The following is a 22396-nucleotide window of genomic DNA, read 5'->3' as shown; positions in this document are numbered from 1 at the left end:
TTCTGGGTGGGCTTGTTCAGACAGGGTTGAGAAAGAGTTGGGGTTTGGATTCAGACCAGGAGTCTGTGACTCCTGTGATCCCAGGATCAAAGCCACGGAAGCCGGGCAGGGTGGGTGGGGGGTCTGTTTGATGCTCTCCAGATTCTCTGGTTTTCTCTGTTTCTAAGTTTAAGTTCATTCTGAAGCTTAAAACCTGTGAATGGACCCTGAGATCCAAAAGGGGAATGCCCAGGGGCACCTGGGTGGCTCAGTCGGTTAAGTGTCTGACTCGATTTCACCTCAGGTCATGATCTCACAGTTCATGTGTTCAAGCCCCAAGTTGGGCTCTGTGCTGGTAATATGGATGCTGCTTGGGATTCTCTCTGTCTCTCTCTCTGTCTCTCTCTCTGTCTCTGTCTCTCTCAACTCTCTCCTTTCTCTCTGTCCCTCCCCTGCTCAGGCTCTCTCTCTCTCTCAAAGTAAATAAACATTAAAAAAGGGGAGGTGGATAGGGGCGCCTGGGTGGCTCAGTCGGTTAAGCGTCTGGCTTCGGCTCGGGTCATGGTCTTGCAGTTCGTGGGTTCGAGCCCCGCGTCGGGCTCTGTGCTGACGGCTCAGAGCCTGGAGCCTGCTTCAGATTCCGTGTCTCCCTCTTTCTCTGCCCCTCCCCTGCTCTCTCATAAGTAAATAAACGTTAAAAAAAAAGGTGGGAGGGATGTCCACAATGTTGACATTAGAAGCACCTAGAAAGGCCCCTTCTGTTCCCATTTTATCTGCACCCCAGACAAACCCTTGCCTGCCTGCTATCTGAGAGGAAGCCTCTATCTCTTTTGGGACAAGGTGGTGGCAGAGTGCCCATGCAAGATCTGGGAGGGGTCAGGGAGAGCCTGGGCCTGAAACAGGAAATAGTTGGTGGTTTCAAGGAATAGGAGGCTGGTGTGGCTAGAGGAACGTGAGCCAGAGCAGAAGGGGTGACAAGGTGGGAGAGGCCAGCAGGTCCCCGAGATGGAGGACTTGAAGCCTGCTTGTGGGATGAGGCTTTGATGCACGCCGGCAGCCACAAGCTTTTCCCTGGGCTCTGAGGTCTCTCCAGCTGTGCCCGGAGAATGGGTGGAAGCAGGTAAAAGAAACACCGGTTGTGCCTGGTGACCTAGAAACGAAGCTGGGAGGGGAGGCAGCCCCTCACTCACCTCCCCGTCCCCAAAAAGCCCCTCCTCAAAGCCCCCACTTGTGTCTCCATGGAAATTAGGTGTTGGGCCTGAACACAGGTGCTTTAGGTTTTTACTCCCACGTATTTGTGGTTATGGTTTAAACAGAGACCCAGTAAATTCGCAAAGCACTCGCCTCCCCGGAATATCCAGCCTGGCAGTAAAGTAGGCAGCAGGTGAACAGGTGAAATGAGGCAGGCTCCGGAGAGATCTGCTCATCCTCTGGGACACTCACGTGACCGAAAAGGGCTGAGAAGATGTCCTATTTAATAAGAAATCCGGTTGTTGGCTTTGGAAATCCTCTGGGCTGCTGGTGGGCCCCAAGCAGAGCCCCACTCTGAGCTGCTGTGGCAGATCCGAGTGCTGTGCCGGGAGCCAGCTGGGCCTTGGGTCCCCCGCAGTTGTCAAGCCAGGGGGTGTCTTGGGTTCTGGAATGCCCATGGGGCCTGGGCGCCTGGGGTGTTGACTGTGGTTGGCGTGGGGACTGTGGCCACCAGGCTGTTCGATCAGGAGTCCGTGCTTCCCAGGCTCTCTGCAACTTTCTTTCCTCCGTCTCCAGGAAGGCCTCCACTGATGGCATAGTTTTTTAACAGTTAATGCATTAAAAAAAAAAAAATTGATCTTGTGCTCGATTAGGCAGCACATATACTTAAAAAAAAAAAATGATCCCTGGGGTGCCTGGGTGGCTCAGTTGGTTAAGTGTCCAACTTTGGCTCAGGTCATGATCTACCAGTTCATGAGTTTGATTAGGCAGCACATATACTTAAAAAAAAAAAAATGATCCCTGGGGTGCCTGGGTGACTCAGTAGGTTAAGTGTCCGACTTTGGCTCAGGTCATGATCTACCAGTTTGTGAGTTCGAGCCACGCACTGAGCTGGCTGCTGTCAGTGAAGAGCTCACTTCAGATCCTCTGTTGCCTCTCTCTGCCTCTCCTCTGCTCTCTCTCTCTCTCTCTCTCAAAAATAAATAAACATTTAAAAAATTGATCCCTGTCCTCCAGGAATCTGTAATCTAACAATAGTTTTAAGAAGAGAAAAATACTAGACTTCCTTATTAAAACAAAAGAGTGAGATTTAAAAAATTCAATACCGGGGTGCCTGGGTGGCTCAGTCTGTTAAGCAGCTGACTTCAGCTCAGGTCATGATCTCGTAGTCCGTGAGTTTGAGCCCCGCGTCGGGCTCTGTGCTGACAGCTCAGAGCCTGGAGCCCGCTTCAGATTCTGTGTCTCCCTCTCTCTGACCCTCCCCTGTTCATGCTCTGTCTCTCCCTGTCTCAAAAATAAATAAACTTAAAAAAAAAAATAAATAAAAAATTCAATACCTTTTTAGTTATAAAAGTAACACACGCAAGGCAGAGAAATTGGAACCCTGTGTATCGCCGGTGGGAATGTAAAATGGCTCAGCTGCTGTGGAAGATAGTATGGCGGTTCCTCAAAAAATTACACGTAAAATTACCATATGATCCAGCAATTCCACTAAGAAGTATGCAGTTAAAAGAATTGAAAGCAGGACTCACTTGGACAGATAAGCGTATATTCATGACGAGAGCAGCATTGCTCACAGTAGCCAAAAGGTGGAAACATCCAAATGTCCATGAACAGATGAATAGATAAAATGTGATATAGTCACACAAGGGGAGACTATTCAGCAGTAGAAAGGAATGAAATTCTTTTTTTTTAATAATTATTTTTAGTTTGTTTATTTACTTATGTATTTATGTTAATGTTTATTTATTTTTGAGTGAGAAACAGAACGCAAGCAGGGGAGGGGCAGAGAGAGAGGAGGACACAGAATCTGAGGCAGACTCCAGGCTGTGAGCTGTCAGCACAGAGCCCAATGCGGGGCTCGAGCTCACGGACTGTGAGATCATGACCTGAGCTGAAGTCGCATGCTTAACCAACGGAGCCACCCAGGGGCCCCCAATTTATTTATTTCCAGAGAGTGTGAGCTGAAGCAGGGGAGGAGTAGAGAGACTGGGAGAGAAAGGATCCCAAGCAGGCTCCGCACTGTCAGCAAGGAGCCCGACGTGGGGCCTGAACTCACAAACCGTGAGATCATGACCGGAGCCAAAATCAAGAGTACAGTGCTCAACTGACTGAGCCAGTCAGGAGCCCCTAGAATAGGCGAATTTATAAAGCCAGAAAAAAGAAGATCCCAGGGGCTGGGAGATGGAGGAAATGAGGATTATTTTTGAGTGGGTGCAGAGTTTCAATTTGGGAAGATGAAACATTCTGGAGATGGATGGTGAGGATAATTGCACAGCAATGTGAATGTCCTTGATGCTGCTGAACTGTACACTTAAACATGGTTAAAGCAAAACATTTTACATTATGTGTATTTGCCCACAGTAAAAATAAACAAGGTAAAATAAAAATAAATATGCACACGGTAAGCATAATTTATTCAAAAAAGTAAATATTTTCGTATTGGTTTTCCCCATCCCCTCACCCCAGTCCCCAATCCTGGTCTCACTCCTCAGAGTTACCTGGTGTTAGCAGATGCCAGTGGATCCTTCCAGACGTTTTCTGTAGACATGCTTGTCCTTCATACGTTTTATCTTTATAGACATAGAATCATGCTGTTCACTATACCACAACCTGTTTCTTCACTTGCTAAGATCACAGCTGTGTTTCGGTTTCACTATAGACATACCTCCATCATTCTGTGGAGGGTCGTATTTGAGAATACAGTAAAGCCTTGCTTTGCGAGCATAATTTGCTCCAGAAATATGCTTGTAATCCAAAGCACTTGTATATCAAAGCAAATTTCCCTGTAAGAAATAATGGAAACTCAGATAATTCGTTCCACAACTCCAAAATGTTCATATAAAAATTATTACAACACTGTAGTATAATACAAAATAATAAAGAAAATACAAAATATAAAGCAAAATAAATTAACCTGCACGCACCTTTGAAAACCTTTGTGGCTGGTGTGAAGGAGACAAGAGAGAGGAGGGTTATTGTGTAGGATGACTTTCACTGTCAGTAATGGAATCCCTGCTATCTATTGGCTCAATGGAATCTTTTTCTTTTCTTGTTTTGTTAAACAAGGAACCTATCCAATGACCTAGAATGAAGCAAAGCATTCCTAAGCTCACTCTTGGATGGAAAAGCAAAGGACTGTCCATAGGTGCTTTGAAATGACAAAAAATACACTAGTGCCAGTTGTGGGCACCTTGCAATGTTCTGAAAAATCACTGGTTTCTGCCAAACACTGTGGCCTGAGATGGAGCATCAGAGCATGGGAGATGATCACCCACAATCCTGCAGAGAGAGAGAGAGAGAGGGAAGAAAGAACCATTGGCTCAGTTGTGATCGTGTGACGTTCAGCATCATGTACTACTCATTTTGCAAGACAATGCTCGTTGATCAAGTTAAAATTTATTAGAAATTTTGCTCGTCTTGTGGGACACTTGCAGAACAAGTTACTTGCAATCCAAAATTTTACTGTACTCCATAATTTAACCACTTTTCTGCTGATTTTGGTAGCTTCCAGCTTTTTGCTCTATAAACTGTGCTACACTACATATCTTTATATGCCACATTAATTACCTTTTACATAGCCATGGGAATATATCTGTTGGTTACATTCCCAGAAAAGGGACTCCCAGGTCAAGGACATGTGTGTTAAGTGTAAAATTGCCCTGTGAAAAGGGTGTTCCAGTTTACATTACCAATGAGCTCATTGGTCCTTCCCCCTTCCTCCCTCCCTCCTTCCTTCCTTCCTTCCTTCCTTCCTTCCTTCCTTCCTTCCTTCCTTCCTTCCTTCCTTCCTTCCCTCCCTGCCTCCTGACTGACATCCTTCCTGCCTGCTTTTCTTCTTTTCAGTCTTCCTTCCTCCCTTCCTTTGCTTCTTCCCTTCTTCCCTTCCTTCCTTCCTTCTTCTTTATACCTATGAGACAAGCAAATACTTTGCTTTTTCCATAGTAACAACAGGAATAGAAATGAAATGTACATCACAATTTCTCATAGTTTGGTGGTTCAGCTGGCTCTCTGGCATCTAACTGCTGGGTGTGTTCATCACTTTACTTTGTCATATTACCACACTCCATTAACGTTTGGCATGTTTATACAGCTTAAATTATCTTGCAAAGTGTGGGTCTTATGCATTTGTCTTCTCCCCACTAAGTTAAAAATACATCTTTCCTTCTAATAATGACTTGTGCTCAGGGTATAATTTTATATCTGGTTGTAATTACACTTTCTTTCTATGATCATTTCCCTGTAGTTTTTAATTTCATCTTTTGAACAAGTAAGAAATTTACATGGCTCACCATCCAAAAATATGAGCCAATGTACTGTGAAAAGTTTTTTTTCTCTTATTCCCCATCTCTAATTCCTCCCACCTTCTCTCTCCTCTAAAATCCTATTTTCAGTTTCTCATATATTATTCCAGAGTTTCTTTGTAAAATACAAGCAAATACGAATATAGATTCTTATCTCCCTCTTTTTCTTTCTTTCTTTCTTTCTTTTTTTTTTTTTTTACAGAATATGGTGCACTAATTGTTCTGCAACCTCTGTTTCCTCCCTAGTTATTGGTATACCTTGGAGATCTTTCCTTATTAGGAGACGGAGAGCTTCATTATTCTTTTCCATAATTCCACGTATATAAAGTATTCCATTATGGGAGAGACCTTATTTATTTAACCAGCCCTCTGTCGGCGAGTAAAGACTATTTATTTCATTATTACAGACAGCGTTGTAGTGAGCATCCCTGTACACGTGATCACTTTGGATGTGTGCAAGTCAATCTGCAGCGTAACAGCGGAGCTGCTGGGTGGAAGGGTTTCTCTTAATTTTGACAGACGCTGCCAAATGGCCTTCCCAAACGGCTGTACCGCTTCGTCCTATCACAAAGAATGTACGTAAGTTCCTCTTTTCCCACAGCCTCACCAATGGGTTGGGTTGTCAACGTGTTGGATTTTTGCTGACCTGATAGGTGACAACTGGTATCTGCAGTTTTATTTAAAAAATGTCTTTAGTACCATATGCATATATTAATTTTATAACAAATGATAAGTATTTCTTTTTGTTTTTGTTTTTTTTTTTTTGAGAGAGAGACCGCGCGTGCAGACAAGGGGGAGAGACAGAGAGCGAGGGAGAGAGAAAATCTTAAGCAGGCTCCATGCTCAGTGCAGAGCTCCTTGCGGGGCTTGATCTCATGACCCTGGGATCATGATCTGAGTCAAAATCAAGAGTCATATGCTTAACCAACTGAGCCACAAATGACAAGCATTTCTAATGTGGTTTTAAAAATCATGGGCCTAAAGGGGTGCCTGGGTGGCTCAGTCAGTTAAGCGGCTGACTTCGGCTCAGGTCATGATCTTGCGGTCCGTGAGTTCGAGCCCCGCGTCGGGCTCTGTGCTGATGGCTCAGAGCCTGGAGCCTGTTTCAGATTCTGTGTCTCCCTCTCTCTGACCCTCCCCTGTTCGTGCTCTGTCTCTCCCTGTCTCAAAAATAAATAAAATGTTAAAAAAAAAATTAAAAAAAAAAAAATCATGGGCCTAAGAAGAATGAGGTGGATTTCTATGTATTTATGTAGAAGAATGTCCAAGTTAACAAATGATTTAAGTTACTGAATAGTGATACACATACCATAATTCTGTGAATATAATATGCATACATGTGTTTATGTAGTTGTACATAGGAAAATGTCTGGAAGGATAGATGGAACTTAACAGCGCTTACCCCTGGCCAGTGAGAATGGGGAGAGAACTTTTAATTTTTACAGTATATCCTTCTGCAGTTTTTGCCTACTTTTTAAGAAATTTAATTTATTTAAATTAAAACCACAAAAACAGTTCGCCCGTTTCTCCCATCCCTACCCCCCACCTCTGGCAACCACCAATTTGTTCTCTGTATCTGAGCTTAGTTTCTTTTCTTAATATGTGTGTGTGTGTGTGTGTGTGTGTGTGTGTGTGTGTGTGTGTTTGTGTGTGTGTGTGTGTATTTAATGTTTACTTGTTTTGAGAGAGAGAGAGTGTGTACAAGCAGGGGAGGAGCAGAGAGAGAAGGAGAGAGAATCCCAAGCAGGCTCCACGCTGTCAGTGCAGAGCCTGATGTGGGGCTTGATCTCACGAACCCATGAGATCATGACCTGAGCTGAAATCAAAGAGTCGGATGCTTAACCAACTGAGCCACTCAGGTGCCCTGTAATATATATATATATTTAGATTCCACATATAAGTGAAATTATATGGTATTTTTCTTTCTCTGTCTGACTTCTCTCATTAGCAAACTTCCCTCCAGGTCCTGCAATTACAAATCCTGTTTATTCCAGGGGTTCCCAAATTTATTCAGTTATATCACCTTTGCTTCATGGAGCCCTAATAACATGCGGTTGGTCTCTGGTTCTGTGGGACACACCAGGGGGCCCAGGAGCTTGTGCCAGTCCACCTGGAGGTGGCCCCTGCACCAAGAGCTCGTGCAAGTAATCAAGCAAAGTGTCCCAGATCAGCGACACAGTGTCCTATGCAAATGTGCTGTGAATACAGCACTGTTGGCCTTTGGGGTTTTCCAGGGTGTGGAAAAGGCCTCCGAGAATGTGAGCCTCCCCTGATAATCCCAGTCATGGGTTCCTGATGGTGTGTAGAGCACCCTCACCACAGCCACTCAATGCAGGATATTCCAAGCACCTTTGCTTGTGAAACCCAGCGACTGCTGTGGGCTCCAGGCTTGTCTAGATGGCAGCTTGATTTGAACTCCACATCCCATGCCCTCTAGAAATCCAAAACACTCTCCAGACTCCTCACCATTTCCCTGGGGATTATGTTCTCCTGTTATCTCTGACTTCAGCTCCCGCCCCCATGGGTTCTGTCCCTGTTCCACGCATCCAGATGGTAAATGTCAGCCCTTTATTTTATTTTTTATTTTTTATTTTTTTTTTAGCCTTTTATATTTCTACAAAGGGGTCTGCTCACACCAAGCATGTCGGGTCCAGGAGGCTTTTCTGAAGATTTGGAGCACACCTGGGGATGTGAGGAAGACAGAGGAGGGGTCTTGGCAGCCAGGGGCACATTAGGCAGCCCCGTCTTTATTTTATTTATTTATCTTTTTTTCAATATATGAAATTTATTGTCAAATTGGTTTCCATACAACACCCAGTGCTCATCCCAAAAGGTGCCCTCCTCAATACCCATCACCCACCCTCCCCTCCCTCCCACCCCCCATCAACCCTCAGTTTGTTCTCAGTTTTTAACAGTCTCATATGCTTTGGCTCTCTCCCACTCTAACCTCTTTTTTTTTTTTTTCCTTCCCCTCCCCCATGGGTTTCTGTTAAGTTTCTCAGGATCCACATAAGAGTGAAACCATATGGTATCTGTCTTTCTCTGTATGGCTTATTTCACTTAGCATCACACTCTCCAGTTCCATCCACCTTGCTACAAAAGGCCATATTTCATTCTTTCTCATTGCCACATAGTATTCCATTGTGTATATAAACCACAATTTCTTTATCCATTCATCAGTTGATGGACATTTAGGCTCTTTCCATAATTTGGCTATTGTTGAGAGTGCTGCTATAAACATTGGGGTACAAGTGCCCCTATGCATCAGTACTCCTGTATCCCTTGGATAAATTCCTAGCAGTGCTATTGCTGGGTCATAGGGTAGGTCTATTTTTAATTTTCTGAGGAACCTCCACACTGCTTTCCAGAGCGGCTGCACCAATTTGCATTCCCACCAACAGTGCAAGAGGGTTCCCGTTTCTCCACATCCTCTCCAGCATCTATAGTCTCCTGATTTCTTCATTTTGGCCACTCTGACTGGCGTGAGGTGATATCTGAGTGTGGTTTTGATTTGTATTTCCCTGATAAGGAACGACGTTGAACATCTTTTCATGTGCCTGTTGGCCATCCGGATGTCTTCTTTAGAGAAGTGTCTATTCATGTTTTCTGCCCATTTCTGCACTGGGTTATTTGTTTTTTGGGTGTGGAGTTTGGTGAGCTCTTTATAGATTTTGGATACTAGCCCTTTGTCCGATATGTCATTTGCAAATATCTTTTCCCATTCCGTTGGTTGCCTTTTAGTTTTGTTGGTTGTTTCCTTTGCTGTGCAGAAGCTTTTTATCTTCATAAGGTCCCAGTAATTCACTTTTGCTTTTAATTCCCTTGCCTTTGGGGATGTGTCGAGTAAGAGATTGCTACGGCTGAGGTCAGAGAGGTCTTTTCCTGCTTTCTCCTCTAAGGTTTTGATGGTTTCCTGTCTCACATTCAGGTCCTTTATCCATTTTGAGTTTATTTTTGTGAATGGTGTGAGAAAGTGGTCTAGTTTCAACCTTCTGCATGTTGCTGTCCAGTTCTCCCAGCACCATTTGTGAAAGAGACTGTCTTTTTTCCATTGGATGTTCTTTCCTGCTTTGTCAAAGATGAGTTGGCCATACGTTTGTGGGTCTAGTTCTGGGGTTTCTATTCTATTCCATTGGTCTATGTGTCTGTTTTTGTGCCAATACCATGCTGTCTTGATGATTACAGCTTTGTAGTAGAGGCTAAAGTCTGAGATTGTGATTAGGCAGCCCCGTCTTTAAACTGCCCTATCTTGGGGGCACTACTGGCTTCCTCTGCATATGTTGCTGCTTTCCCTCTGTCTCCTTTGCTCTCCAAGTCTCTCGGGAGCAAGACTCCTGACTCATGCAAGAGCAGTTCAGCTCTATCTTTTGATCTCACCTTACTGGAAGGGGTTTCTCTGGTAGGCAGTCACGAGCGTGATCTGCACAACCATGTGAGGTGGCCTGGCCTGTTGGAGCTTGAACTTTTTTTTTTTTTTTTTTCTTTGTAACTGTTGCTATTTGTTTTTCTTGGGGTTTCCAGTGCTTTCTGGAAATTCTGCTTTCTGAGGCCCTAGGTGTGGGAGTCAGGGCATCCTAACGTGGGAGCAATTGGAGGAAGAGGAGTGACACTGTGCTGGGAGAAGGAGAAAGGATTGGAAAAGGGCAATTAAAGGCAATACAGATGCAAGGAAAACAATTCAAATGGTAAAGAAACGAATATAGAGTGAAAAGCAAGTCTTTCCCCTCCCCCATCAGTCCCTTGGTTTCTCTTTCCTAAAATAACCACTGTTACCAGCTTCTTATTAATGTTTTAAAGATATCTAATGCATGTATAAGCATAGATTATATGTATTATGTATTCTGTCTCTTTTAAAAATAAATGGTAGCCCTCTTTACATAAGGCTTCTGTTTACCTTTTATTTTTTTATATTTTTTTTCAATGTTTATTTATTTATTTTTGAGACAGAGAGAGAGAGAGAGTGGAGTGGGGTAGGGGCAGAGAGAGAGCGGGGGAGGGAGAGAATCCCAAGCAGGCTGTAGCACAGAGCCAGACATAGGGCTCAATCTCCCGAACTGCAAGATCATGACCTGAGCCAAAATCAAGAGTCATTCACTTAACAGGCTGACCCACTCAGGCACCCCACTTTTGCCTTTTAAAAATTTAACAATGTATCTTTACTATTTCCAGTGGAGTTACCTATAAATATATAGACCCAAATACACACAAACATATGTATTTTTTCTTGTATTTGCACAGAAGGCAAACCTAGGTAACTCCCTCCATCAGCCTCCAGGGAAACTTTTAGGGTATGGGGATTTCCAGTATGACGAAGGACTCTGATTGCCGAACGTTCTTGATGTCAGCTTCAGTACCAGGAGGTGATGACGCATACTAAGCATTGTTTCTGAGGGCTCATGGCTGTGGTCAATTGTAATTTTGTTCCCAGGTATTTTCTGTCCACTCTGTAGGGGATTCTGTACTCCCCAATGTGACCTTCAGTGCGTCCCCGTGGGAAGAGTAGACACTTCACTTCATTGGCATCAGGCTCGATCACATTACCTCCCTGGGCCAACGGAAGTGAGTGGGGTTGATGCCTGCCATGTCCAAGTCAAAGCCATCAGAGCCAGGGTGGACTTCTGCTCAGTCTCTTTGTCTTTGGACATGAGAATGGAGACGGGGGTTGTTCGGTCAGCCTGGGTCCCAGAACAAGAAGACATTTGGAAAAAAGCTGCAGTCGAACCACATCTTACGAGTCATGTGGGTGGGAAATAAGCCTTCCTTGTCGTAAGCCCCTAAAACTCTAGGATTGTTTGTTACAGCAGCCTCACCTTGTGAAAACCGACTTATGCGGGGAAACAGTGCAGGGCTGTGCTTAGTCAGAGTCCAAGATGGTTCTGAGGAGCTGGTTGCCTGCTAACAGTGCCCCCTGTGTTTGATCTGGATTTCCCACCAAGTGATAAAGAAGTTCTGGTGTTACTACAGGAGTCAAGATATGCCAAGAGCAGTACGATATCCCCCACTGTGCTAGTGGCCGTACCGGTTCCTTCAAATGTTGAGAAAGCTGTTTGGCAAGGTATAATGAGAGTCCTAAAATACTTTGTCTTCTGGAAATCTAGGTCAAGAAAATAATCGGAGATGTGCAGGGAGGTTCATAATAGAGTTATTTGAAAAGTTGGAAACCACCTAAGTGCCCCATCACAGGGCGATAGTTTATACTTTATTCTATATGATGGATACTCTGCAGCCATAAAACTCAAGTAGCTGAATGTTGAATGAATGGGGGAGATGTCTGCATTTTGATACGGAGTGAAATCAACAGGATACAGACTATATCCATGTGACATTCCTGATTTATGTAACAAATATGAGATCATGCTCTTGATAATTTGGCATATTTTTTCACTTACATTACATGAGTAAGCATTTCCGCCAAGTGTCAAGCATGTAAATGTGTATAGGACAAGACTGTGAGGAAATGAGCGAAAATAGTGGTTTTCTCTGGATAGCGTTTTCTTTTCTGCACTTTCTGTATTTTCCACATGTCCTATGATGAATATGTATGACTTTTAATGTCAGAAGTAAGTAACAGCTCTTTAAAAAAAATAATTATTCCGGTCACCTCTAGGGCTGTGCCTGCGCGCTGTGGCTGCCCTGGGGCCTTAACTGGGGCTCCTTGTCTAAGAATAAGCCCGTGTGTTTAATTAGGTCGGTCTCCTGCCGACCTAGAATCTTTGCACAGAGCTTAGCTTGTGCTGCCCAGAACCCCAGAGACGCACCTGGGCTGCCGCCCTGGGCCTCGTGGGGCGCTGCTGAGCCTCGCTTAGTCTGGATGTGACAAATTTGTGAACTGTCACCCTGCCCTGACGGAGCGACCACCCTCATGTCTCTCCAACGTGTCCCTCTAAAAAGTAACGTAGACCTCGCTATTTTGTGGAAGAGAAAAGTAAGACTCAGGAAGGAAACACTGGAAGCATTTTTGGTTGATAGTTATTTGGAATGAAAATGGCTGCTATGCTGGGCACCTATGGTTCGTGGCTCCCTGAGGCCTTCTCGGTGAGTCCTGTGTCATCCGCATGCAGGCCCTGGAGCGGCTGGCTGGTGGGTGGATGGAAGAGGGAGAATTCTCAGAAATCTCCTTGGGAGCTCAAGCCAAGGGTAAAAGGAGCCTGCAACCAGCCTGACTGTAAACAGGGTCGGCAAGGGCCGCTCCCCTCATATGGTGTCCCGAACACATCTGTATCCAGGTTTGGCCCTTGAGAGGGTATGCGGGTGGGGGGCAGTGAGCAAGTGGTGGTGGCTGCGGTGTCCACAGTACTGCCCAGCGAACGCTGCGGTGGAGGTGGGGAGTCAGGCCTGTGCACAGTCCGGGTAGGGACGCCGGGCAGCCTCAGCAGAGCGGAGCCCTTGAGTTAACCACTGCTGCCCAATCCACTTGCAAGAATAGTTCTCCGACCTGTTTTACAATCATCTGTGTAAACTAGCGAGTGATTTCTGTGTCCTCGGAGCACAGAGCTCCCTCCCCTCCCAAACTCTGTCAGGCTTCCTTGGACCTACTTTGGCTCCAGCCTGCAAGACAACACTTGGCCTTCTCATCTCCCAGACTGCTCCACCCCTGAAACCTTAAATTCCATCAACCCTAATTTTTTTAATTGAGGTACAGCGTACATAGAGTAAAGTACGTGAATTCTTCTGCTTCGTGTGTCTGTAAGATTCAGCCCTGTTAGTGTGGATGGCACAGTTTACTCTTCACTGCTAGTTCCAACAGGTGGACGTGTCCGTTCTGGTGCTGACGGGCGTTTGGGTTGTTTCCAGATTGGGATTATTATGGATAAAGATGCCATGAACATTCTCATCCACGTCCGTTGGTGGACACACATCGTCTCCGTAACCCGCTTTCCTTCGTTCGCCCTCTTTTTGCTCATTGACACCCCAGTCTGGCACCCCCGCCATGTTTTCTGGCTTTGGCAGTTTGGCCACTGCGCCCAAGCTCATTTCTTCTGTGGCAAAGACTCCTGCAAAGGGGAGCCTCTCCCGCGCTGCTCCTGCTTCCCTGCCCTCTGCTCCCGCTTAGCTGCTGTCATCTTGCCACTCATGGCTCACTGGTCCAGGTCTCCTATGACCTACCTTTGCCTTATGTACGGGGACATTTGGGGCTTCTCTGACTTGGCCTTTCTGTGTCACTGTCCCTGCTCCCGGCTCCCTCTTTCCTCTTGTGGTTTCTGGGACAGCCCTTCCTACTTCCGTCCTACAAACCTGGCTGCTCCCTCTCAGCCTCCTTTGCTGTCTCCTCTCTCGTCTCCATCTCAGTGTGGTTGTTACTGGGGCTCCGTCCTCAGCTCTCGTCTCTCCTGAAGGGCCCTCCTGGATCATTAGCGACCACAGATACGGATGCAGCATCCTTCCTCTTCAATCCCTAGACCCCAACATGAAAGGGTTTCCCAAACTCATTCGGTGGTAAGCCTTGATTGGGCCCTGCCACGAACTTGTTTGTTGTCTTTTTATGCCCACTTCATGTGAATGAATATTTATATGTTGGCTGCAGGAATGTCAATGCGTTTGATTGTGGGCTGTTGTCTCAGACCCATCAAGGGTGTGATCATGCATATATACGGTAAATCATGTGTTACCTTCTTAAACTCAGGAAATACTGAATTCTGAAATGTATCTGGCCCCATGGGCTTCAGGTGAGGGTTTGTAGACCCAGAGCTCTCTCCCTGCCTCATGCTCTCCCAACAAGCCCCTTCATTTCCTGCTGCTGTCTCTGGGTTGGTGGCCCCTACTGTGATGCCTCTTGAGTATCCTAGCTTCTTCCTTCCTTAGGATCACCCTCAGTTAATCGGTCCCCAGGCCCTGACTAACCCAGTGACTCTCTGGCCAGCCTTCCCCTCTCAATTAATTCAGGCATGCCACAGCTCCTGCCTGGGCTACTGCAGTAACTTGCCAGTAGCTGTCCCTTGTCCTAGCTGGCACTGCCACCAGAGGCAGCTTTAAACTATGGGGGATCATATCCTCATTCTGCTCAAAATGCTGCCAGGGTTTCCCACCACCTACAGGGTCAAGGTCAAGTTCTTTAGTAGGACATAGGACCTTTCCTGATCTGGCCTTGTTCCCCTGTCCTACGTCTTTGGGTCCCCCAGAAACAGTTGTGGGCTCATTGCACCCCTTCTTCCTTTCATTCCTGTAGTTGCTCTGCTGGGAATTCTTCACATGGTCTGCCTGGGGAGCTCTTGTTCTTTTCAAGAGGTGGGGGTCACCTTCTCTTGGAACTGCCCTCCCTGCTAACAGAGGTGTTCCCCTGTCCCTCTGGCTGGCTGCCTCTGGACCTCATGGGCAGCATCATGTTGTGCTCAGGATATGGGTGCTAGATATTGGCTTATACGGTGGGCAGTACTGTTTGGTTGCTTATCCCTCAGTGCTCAGTGCCTGGCTCAGGACAGGTGCTCATGGAATGCAAAAACAAAAAACAAAAAACAAAAACAAAAACAAAAATTACTTAAAGTATTGGGGCGCCTGGGTGGCGCAGTCGGTTAAGCGTCCGACTTCAGCCAGGTCACGATCTCGCGGTCCGTGAGTTCGAGCCCCGCGTCAGGCTCTGGGCTGATGGCTCAGAGCCTGGAGCCTGTTTCCGATTCTGTGTCTCCCTCTCTCTCTGCCCCTCCCCAGTTCATGCTCTGTCTCTCTCTGTCCCAAAAATAAAATAAAAAACGTTGAAAAAAAAAATTAAAAAAAAAAATTACTTAAAGTATTAAATAGTAATTACATAACATTTGTATTCTGGTTTCATTTGGCGTTAAGTATTTCTTGAGTTTCCATGTCATTTTATGCAGTTTATTTTGTATTATCGAGTCACATATCAGAAAATTTAGATACTAAAGACAAGAAATTAAATATAATCCTGCATTTTGGGGTGTCTTGGTGGCTCAGTTGGTTGAGCATCCAACTTCGGCTCGGGTCATGATCTCGTGGTTTGTGAGTTTGAGCCCCGTGTCAGGCTCTGTGCTGACAGTTCCGAGCCTGGAGCCTGCTTTGGTTTCTGTGTCTCCCCCTCTCTCTGCCCCTCCCTGCTCACGCTCTGTCTGTCTTTCTCTCTCTCTCAAAAATAATAAATAAACATTAAGAAAAATAAATATAATCCTACATTTTAACCAGGCCCTAGATGATTCATATGCACATTAAGCCGTTGTTTGTTTTGGGTTATTTTCTCCAGTGCTTTTGTGCGTGCATTGTGTAAATGGTGGGCACACCAGTGCAAATGCAGTTTTGTGTTCTGTTTTTTCTCTCCTCGGATGGTGCTATGTCTTCAGCAGTTTTTGAGTTCATCTTCTTAACCACAGTTAGTAAAGTTTCTTCAACAATTTAAAAATAACAGATTTGCTCTTGAGCTGCACACTGAAGTGGCCTGTGCCTCTTCATGAGTCATCTTTTCACATTTAGGCTTTTCTCTTTTCTATATGACTTTGTAAAGGATGGCTTCTCAGAACTGGAGGATTCAAAGGAAATGGACATTTTCGTGACTGGATCTGCATGAAGCCCGGTGTCCCTTGGGGCAGTGATTGCTTACTGCAAACACTGTGTGGAGAGGGGGTTGTCATTCTAGGAATGTCCCATGGGACCATGGGACAAGCCCAGGTCCCATGCTGTATACATGTCCTACCTGATGCAACAGGAGATAACGGCCAGGCTTGCAGAGGATTTAAGAGCCCAACAAAAACATCTGGCTGCTGACCCCTCCCTTCCTGCCCTCCACTGCTTTCTACCTGGAGCTGCTCCTGGCCCAGTGCAACTGTAGGGATTTCTATTCTCACCCCTGCACACCACTAGGCCAAGTGGAAGAGGGACCAATGACCCCAGAAGGGAAGTGGCTGTCTCCCTCCATAGTCCCCACCAACTGGGATGGGGTGGTGACTGAGACTCAAGGGCAGAGTGCAGGGAAAGTGGCAGGAAGGGGATGTTTCCCCTGGAAACTTCCACAAAGATGGTGGTAGTATTGTCTGTGGTGGCAGCAGGGCTTTAAGAGGAGGATCAGTGAAGGGAAAAGTGAAGGCTCAGGGAATGACAGAGGTTTCTAGAGCACGTCCCTAACCTGGTGTGGCCAGTTTCCATCTCTAGAAAGGGAAGAGGATGGTAATCATAATAATATCCACAGCACAGCGCTGAGGTGAGAATCAAATGAGAAAAGGAACTAAAGACACAGTTTTCTTTCTTTCTTCTTCTTTTTTTAATGTCAGGCTTTTATTTTTATTTTTTAAATATAATTTATTGTCAAATTGGCTTCCGTACAACACCCAGTGCCCATCCCAACATTGCCTTCTTCAATGCCCAGCACCCACTTTCCCCTCTCCCCCACCCCCTCAAACTCTCAGTTTGTTCTCTGTATTTAAGAGTCTCTTATGGTTTGCCTCCCTCCCTCTCTGTTTGTAACTACTTTTTCCTCCTTCCCTTCCCCCATGGTCTTCTATTAAGTTTCTCAGGATCCACAGATGAGTGAAAACATACGGTATCTGTCTTCCTCTGACTGACTTATTTCACTCAGCATAATACCCTCCAGTTCCATCCACGTTGCTGCAAATGGCAGGATTTCATTCTTTCTCATTGCCAAGTAGTATTCCATTGTATATATAAACCACATCTTCTTTATCCACTCATCAGTTGATGGACATTTAGGCTCTTTCCATAATTTGGCTATTGTTGAAAGTGCTGCTATAAACATAGGGGTACAAGTGTCCCTATGCATCAGCACTCCTGTATCCCTTGGGTAAATTCCTAGCAGCGCTATTGCTGGGTCAGAGGGTAGTTCTATTTTTAATTTTTTGAGGAACCTCCACACTGTTTCCAGAGCGGCTGCACCAGTTTGCATTCCCACCAGCAGTGCAAGAGGGTTCCCATTTCTCCACATCCTTGCCCGCATCTATAGTTTCCGGGATCTGTCATTTTAGCCACTCTGACCGGTGTGAGTTGGTATCCCAGTGAGGCTTTGATTTGGATTTCCCTGATGACGAGTGATGTTGAGCATCGTTTCATGTGTAAAGACAGAGTTTTCAATAAATACTGGGTGTTTCCATGAAGAACAAGATTCCCAAGGCCCAAGGATAAGGTGGCTTCAGCCTCTATGTGTACCCATATATCTAGTGTTGGCTTGATTTGTTAAATGTCTTTTTTTTAAACATTTTTTAATGTTTTTATTTATTTTTGAGACAGAGAGAGACAGAGCATGAATGGCGGAGGGTCAGAGAGAGAGGGAGACACAGAATCTGAAACAGGCTCCAGGCTCCGAGCTGTAAGCACAGAGCTTGATGCAGGGCTCGAACTCAGAGTGTGAGAGCATGACCTGAGCTGAAGTCGGACGCTTAGCCGACTGAGCCACCCAGGTGCCCCTGTTAAATGTCTTTTTAAAGCAAGATCCTGAAACTTTGTTGTACATTAGACTCACCCAGGGGGTAAAGTATGCCCAGTGCTTAGGTCCATCTCTGGACCAGTTATATGTAAATCTCAGAGAGGGAGGGGGTCCACCTGCCACACTGTCACTCAGCACTAGCCGTGGTGACCCTGGACTCGAATGCCCCTCTACCTGCATTTGCCTGGCTGATTCTCACTCATGAGAAAGTTTATAGCTCCCCAGGGGATTTGCACGTGCAGGCTAATACTCCACTCTTGCCACTCAAATGTGGTGCAGGCCAGCATCATGCTGGTGATGATCTGAGCACTTGTTGGAAACGCAAAATCTCAGGTACCACCCCAGACCTGCTGAATCAGAAGCTGCATTTAACCAGACCCCAGATGGTTCCCATGCACATCACAGCTTGAGAAGCACTGACTAGCACACTGTCGGAAGAACATTTGTGGGGACCAGAGCACAGATGTTGGTGCCTCGCCTCTGGGTTCAGTCCTTGCTCTGCTGCTTGTTAGTTTTGTGACCCTGGGCAAGATGCTAAACTCCTTGGTGCCTTGGTTTGGTCACTTGTAAATTCAGAATAGCAGTAGGCCCGTTTTATGGGGTCATTATGAGGCCTGGCTCACAGGGATTCTTTACGGTTATTCTGACAAATCTCTTCCTGAAGGGGCTCTGAAATGCGGCAGACGTCACAAGTGTGACAGTGGCACAGGGATCATGGCCAAGAGGGCTCTGTGACAGCCCCAACGTCCCTCCCCAGCTGGACCTACAGTTAGCCGAGGGGCTCTGCATGTCCTGGGATGGGAGCAGAGACTCACCACCTCAGCAGAGAGCAACACAAGGAGGTGCAGGCCCCCACCTGTGCCACTGCAGGTGCCACCAGGCCCCACCGAGAAGTGATGGACAGCACCAGCTACCAACTAGCAGCACGGCCAGGCGTAAACCCCACAATGTTCAGTCGGCCCTAGGAGATGGCTGAGAGTGCACTTGGAGAAGTGGCCCAAGAAAGTGCTGAGGTGACAGAGTGTACCTAAACATCACTGGATGACCTTCCTATCCTCAGGTAAAAGGGAAGCTTGGGATGGAACCCTAAGTTCAGCTATAGGAAAAAAAAGAGTTTTGCCATGTTAACTTAACTCCCAGTGGGAGGGCTAGGAACTTCCCGGTGATTTCCTATAACCGGGTAGCCCTCCCTTTGTTTCTGACTAGACAGGAACCATGCAATATGGGACAGGGCACTTTTTAAAAGGTTCCCCTAAGACGAGCAGAAAGCACAAGGTTATGAGTGAAGGGGACTCTGGAAGTCCTCCTGATTTCTAAAGCTTGATTTTCCTCCGACACTCTCAATAAAGCCTGCCATTTATGGCCCACTTTCTGTCCATCTGTCTGCTCATCTAATTGTCCATCCCTCCCTCCCTCCCTCCCTCCCTCGCTCCTTCCATCCATCATCCATCCATCCATCCATCCATCCACCCCATCCATCCATCCACCCCATCCATCCATCCAGTGAAGGAATGTAACTCCTGTACCTCCATATTTTTGCTTTATCATTCTAATAGTTGTTCATCTGGCATTGTAAAGGAAAGAAGTACTCCTTTGAAACATGTTTTTTCCAGATAATTTTTATCCCTTTAAGAGTGTCTTATTTCGTTTAGTCATTTTATTTATTTATTTTTAAAAATTTATTTATTTATTTTGAGAGAGAGAGTACATAAGGGGGGTAGAGGGAGAGAGAGAGAGAGAGAGTGAGAGAGAGAGAGAGAGAGAGAGAATCCCAAACAGGCTTAAACTCATGAATGGTGAGATCATGACCTGAGCTGAAATCAATAGTCAGATGCTTAATCGATTGAACCACCCAGCCCCCCCAAGTGTAGTCATTTTAGAGAGAATTTTAAGTGCATCATAAACTTCCCTTCCTTTTTATTTATTTTTATTTTTAAAAGTTTATTTATTTTGAGAGAGAGAGAGAGAGAGAGAGAGTGAGCGAAGGAGGGGCAGAAAGAGAGGGGAGAGAGAGAGAATCCCAAGTGGGCTCCATGCTCAGTCTGGAGTCCAACTCAAGGCTTGATCTCACAAACCATGAGATCATGACCTGAGCTGAAATCAAGAGTCAGACAGATGTTCAACTGACTAAGCCACCCAGGTGTCCCTTGTCTTCCTTTTTATTTTTATATATTTTTAAAATTGTAAATGTTTATTTATGTTTGAGAGAGAGAGAGAGAGAGAGAGAGAGAGAGAGAGAGCGCAAGCGGGGAAGGGGCAGAGAGAGAGGGAGACACAGAATCTGAAGCAGGCTCCAGGCTCTGAGCTATTAGCACAGAGCCTGATGTGGGGCTCAAACCCATGAACTGTGAGATCATGACCTGAGTCAAAGTTGGATGCCTAACCAACTGAGCCACACAGGCACCTCTTGTCTTCTTTTTTAAAAGAGGACATGCGGTTTTGATTTGTATTTCCCTGATAAGGAGCGACGTTGAACATCTTTTCATGTGCCTGTTGGCCATCCGGATGTCTTCTTTAGAGAAATGTCTATTCATGGTTTCTGCCCATTTCTTCACTGGGTTATTTGTTTTTCGGGTGTGGAGTTTGGTGAGCTCTTTATAGATTTTGGATACTAGCCCTTTGTCCGATATGTCATTTGCAAATATCTTTTCCCATTCCGTTGGTTGCCTTTTAGTTTTGTTGGTTGTTTCCTTTGCTGTGCAGAAGCTTTTTGTCTTCATAAGGTCCCAGTAATTCACTTTTGCTTTTAATTCCCTTGCCTTTGGGGATGTGTCGAGTAAGAGATTGCTACGGCTGAGGTCAGAGAGGTCTTTTCCTGCTTTCTCCTCTAAGGTTTTGATGGTTTCCTGTCTCACATTCAGGTCCTTTATCCATTTTGAGTTTATTTTTGTGAATGGTGTGAGAAAGTGGTCTAGTTTCAACCTTCTGCATGTTGCTGTCCAGTTCTCCCAGCACTATTTGTGAAAGAGACTGTCTTTTTTCCATTGGATGTTCTTTCCTGCTTTGTCAAAGATGAGTTGGCCATACGTTTGTGGGTCTAGTTCTGGGGTTTCTATTCTATTCCATTGGTCTATGTGTCTGTTTTTGTGCCAATACCATGCTGTCTTGATGATTACAGCTTTGTGGAGGTTCCTCAGAAAATTAAAAATAGACCTACCCTATGACCCAGCAATAGCACTGCTAGGAATTTATCCAAGGGATACAGGAGTACTGATGCATAGGGACATTTGTACCCCAATGTTTATAGCAGCACTCTCAACAATAGCCAAATTATGGAAAGAGCCTAAATGTCCATCAACTGATGAATGGATAAAGAAATTGTGGTTTATATACACAATGGAGTACTACGTGGCAATGAGAAAGAATGAAATATGGCCTTTGTAGCAACGTGGATGGAACTGGAGAGTGTGATGCTAAGTGAAATAAGCCATACAGAGAAAGACAGATACCATATGGTTTCACTCTTATGTGGATCCTGAGAAACTTAACAGAAACCCATGGGGGAGGGGAAGGAAAAAAAAAAAAAAGAGGTTAGAGTGGGAGAGAGCCAAAGCATAAGAGACTGTTAAAAACTGAGAACAAACTGAGGGTTGATGGGGGGTGGGAGATGGGTATTGAGGAGGGCACCTTTTGGGATGAGCACTGGGTGTTGTATGGAAACCAATTTGACAATAAATTTCATATATTAAAAAAAAATAAACCTGTAAAACTAAAAAAAATAAATAAAAGAGGACATGCTACATCATATGTCTTTTTAGATAATCCAGACGAAAGTTCTAAATGGAGGCCTCAGTGCTTTCTTGTAAAATCACCATTGTGGGCCCTCAGAGCTGTTTACAACTCCACACTAAATGGTCTCAATTGCTCTGCTCTCACTTTTGTAATTTTTTCTTTTTTTTTTTTTTTAATTTTTTTTTTCAACGTTTTTTATTTATTTTTGGGACAGAGTGAGACAGAGCATGAACAGGGGAGGGGCAGAGAGAGAGGGAGACACAGAATCGGAAACAGGCTCCAGGCTCCGAGCCATCAGCCCAGAGCCTGACGCGGGGCTCGAACTCACGGACCGCGAGATCGTGACCTGGCTGAGGTCGGACGCTTAACCGACTGCGCCACCCAGGCGCCCCTTTTCTGAGATTCTTGTCATCTGCCACTTCCTATAGCTCGTGGCATGCTTTTAAGCAATTATTCCTTCAAGTGGCCTTGGCTGGGAAATTGATTGCCAAGTGTGTGAGAGTTGTGCATAGAGCAAGAGTCCTGAGTTCTTTATGTATTTATTAAAGTCTCTTTTATTATTATTTTGAAAGTTTATTCATTTATTTTGAGAGAGAGAGAGAGAGAGAGAGAGAGAGAGAGAGAGAGAATGAACAGGGAAGTGGCAGAGAGAGAGGGGGAGAGAGAGAGAATCCCAAGCAGGCTCCACACTGTCAATGAAGAGCTTGAGTCAAGCTTGAGCTTGCAAACCATAAGATCACATCCGGAGCCCAAACCAAGAGTCAGCGATTAACCGACTGAGCCACCCAGGTGCCCCAAGACTCTTTTATTTTTT

The sequence above is a fragment of the Panthera tigris genome, chromosome A3 (genome assembly GCF_018350195.1).
Source record: "Panthera tigris isolate Pti1 chromosome A3, P.tigris_Pti1_mat1.1, whole genome shotgun sequence".
In the NCBI taxonomy this organism is placed as follows: Eukaryota; Metazoa; Chordata; class Mammalia; order Carnivora; family Felidae; genus Panthera; species Panthera tigris.
This window is presented reverse-complemented; position numbering follows the sequence as displayed.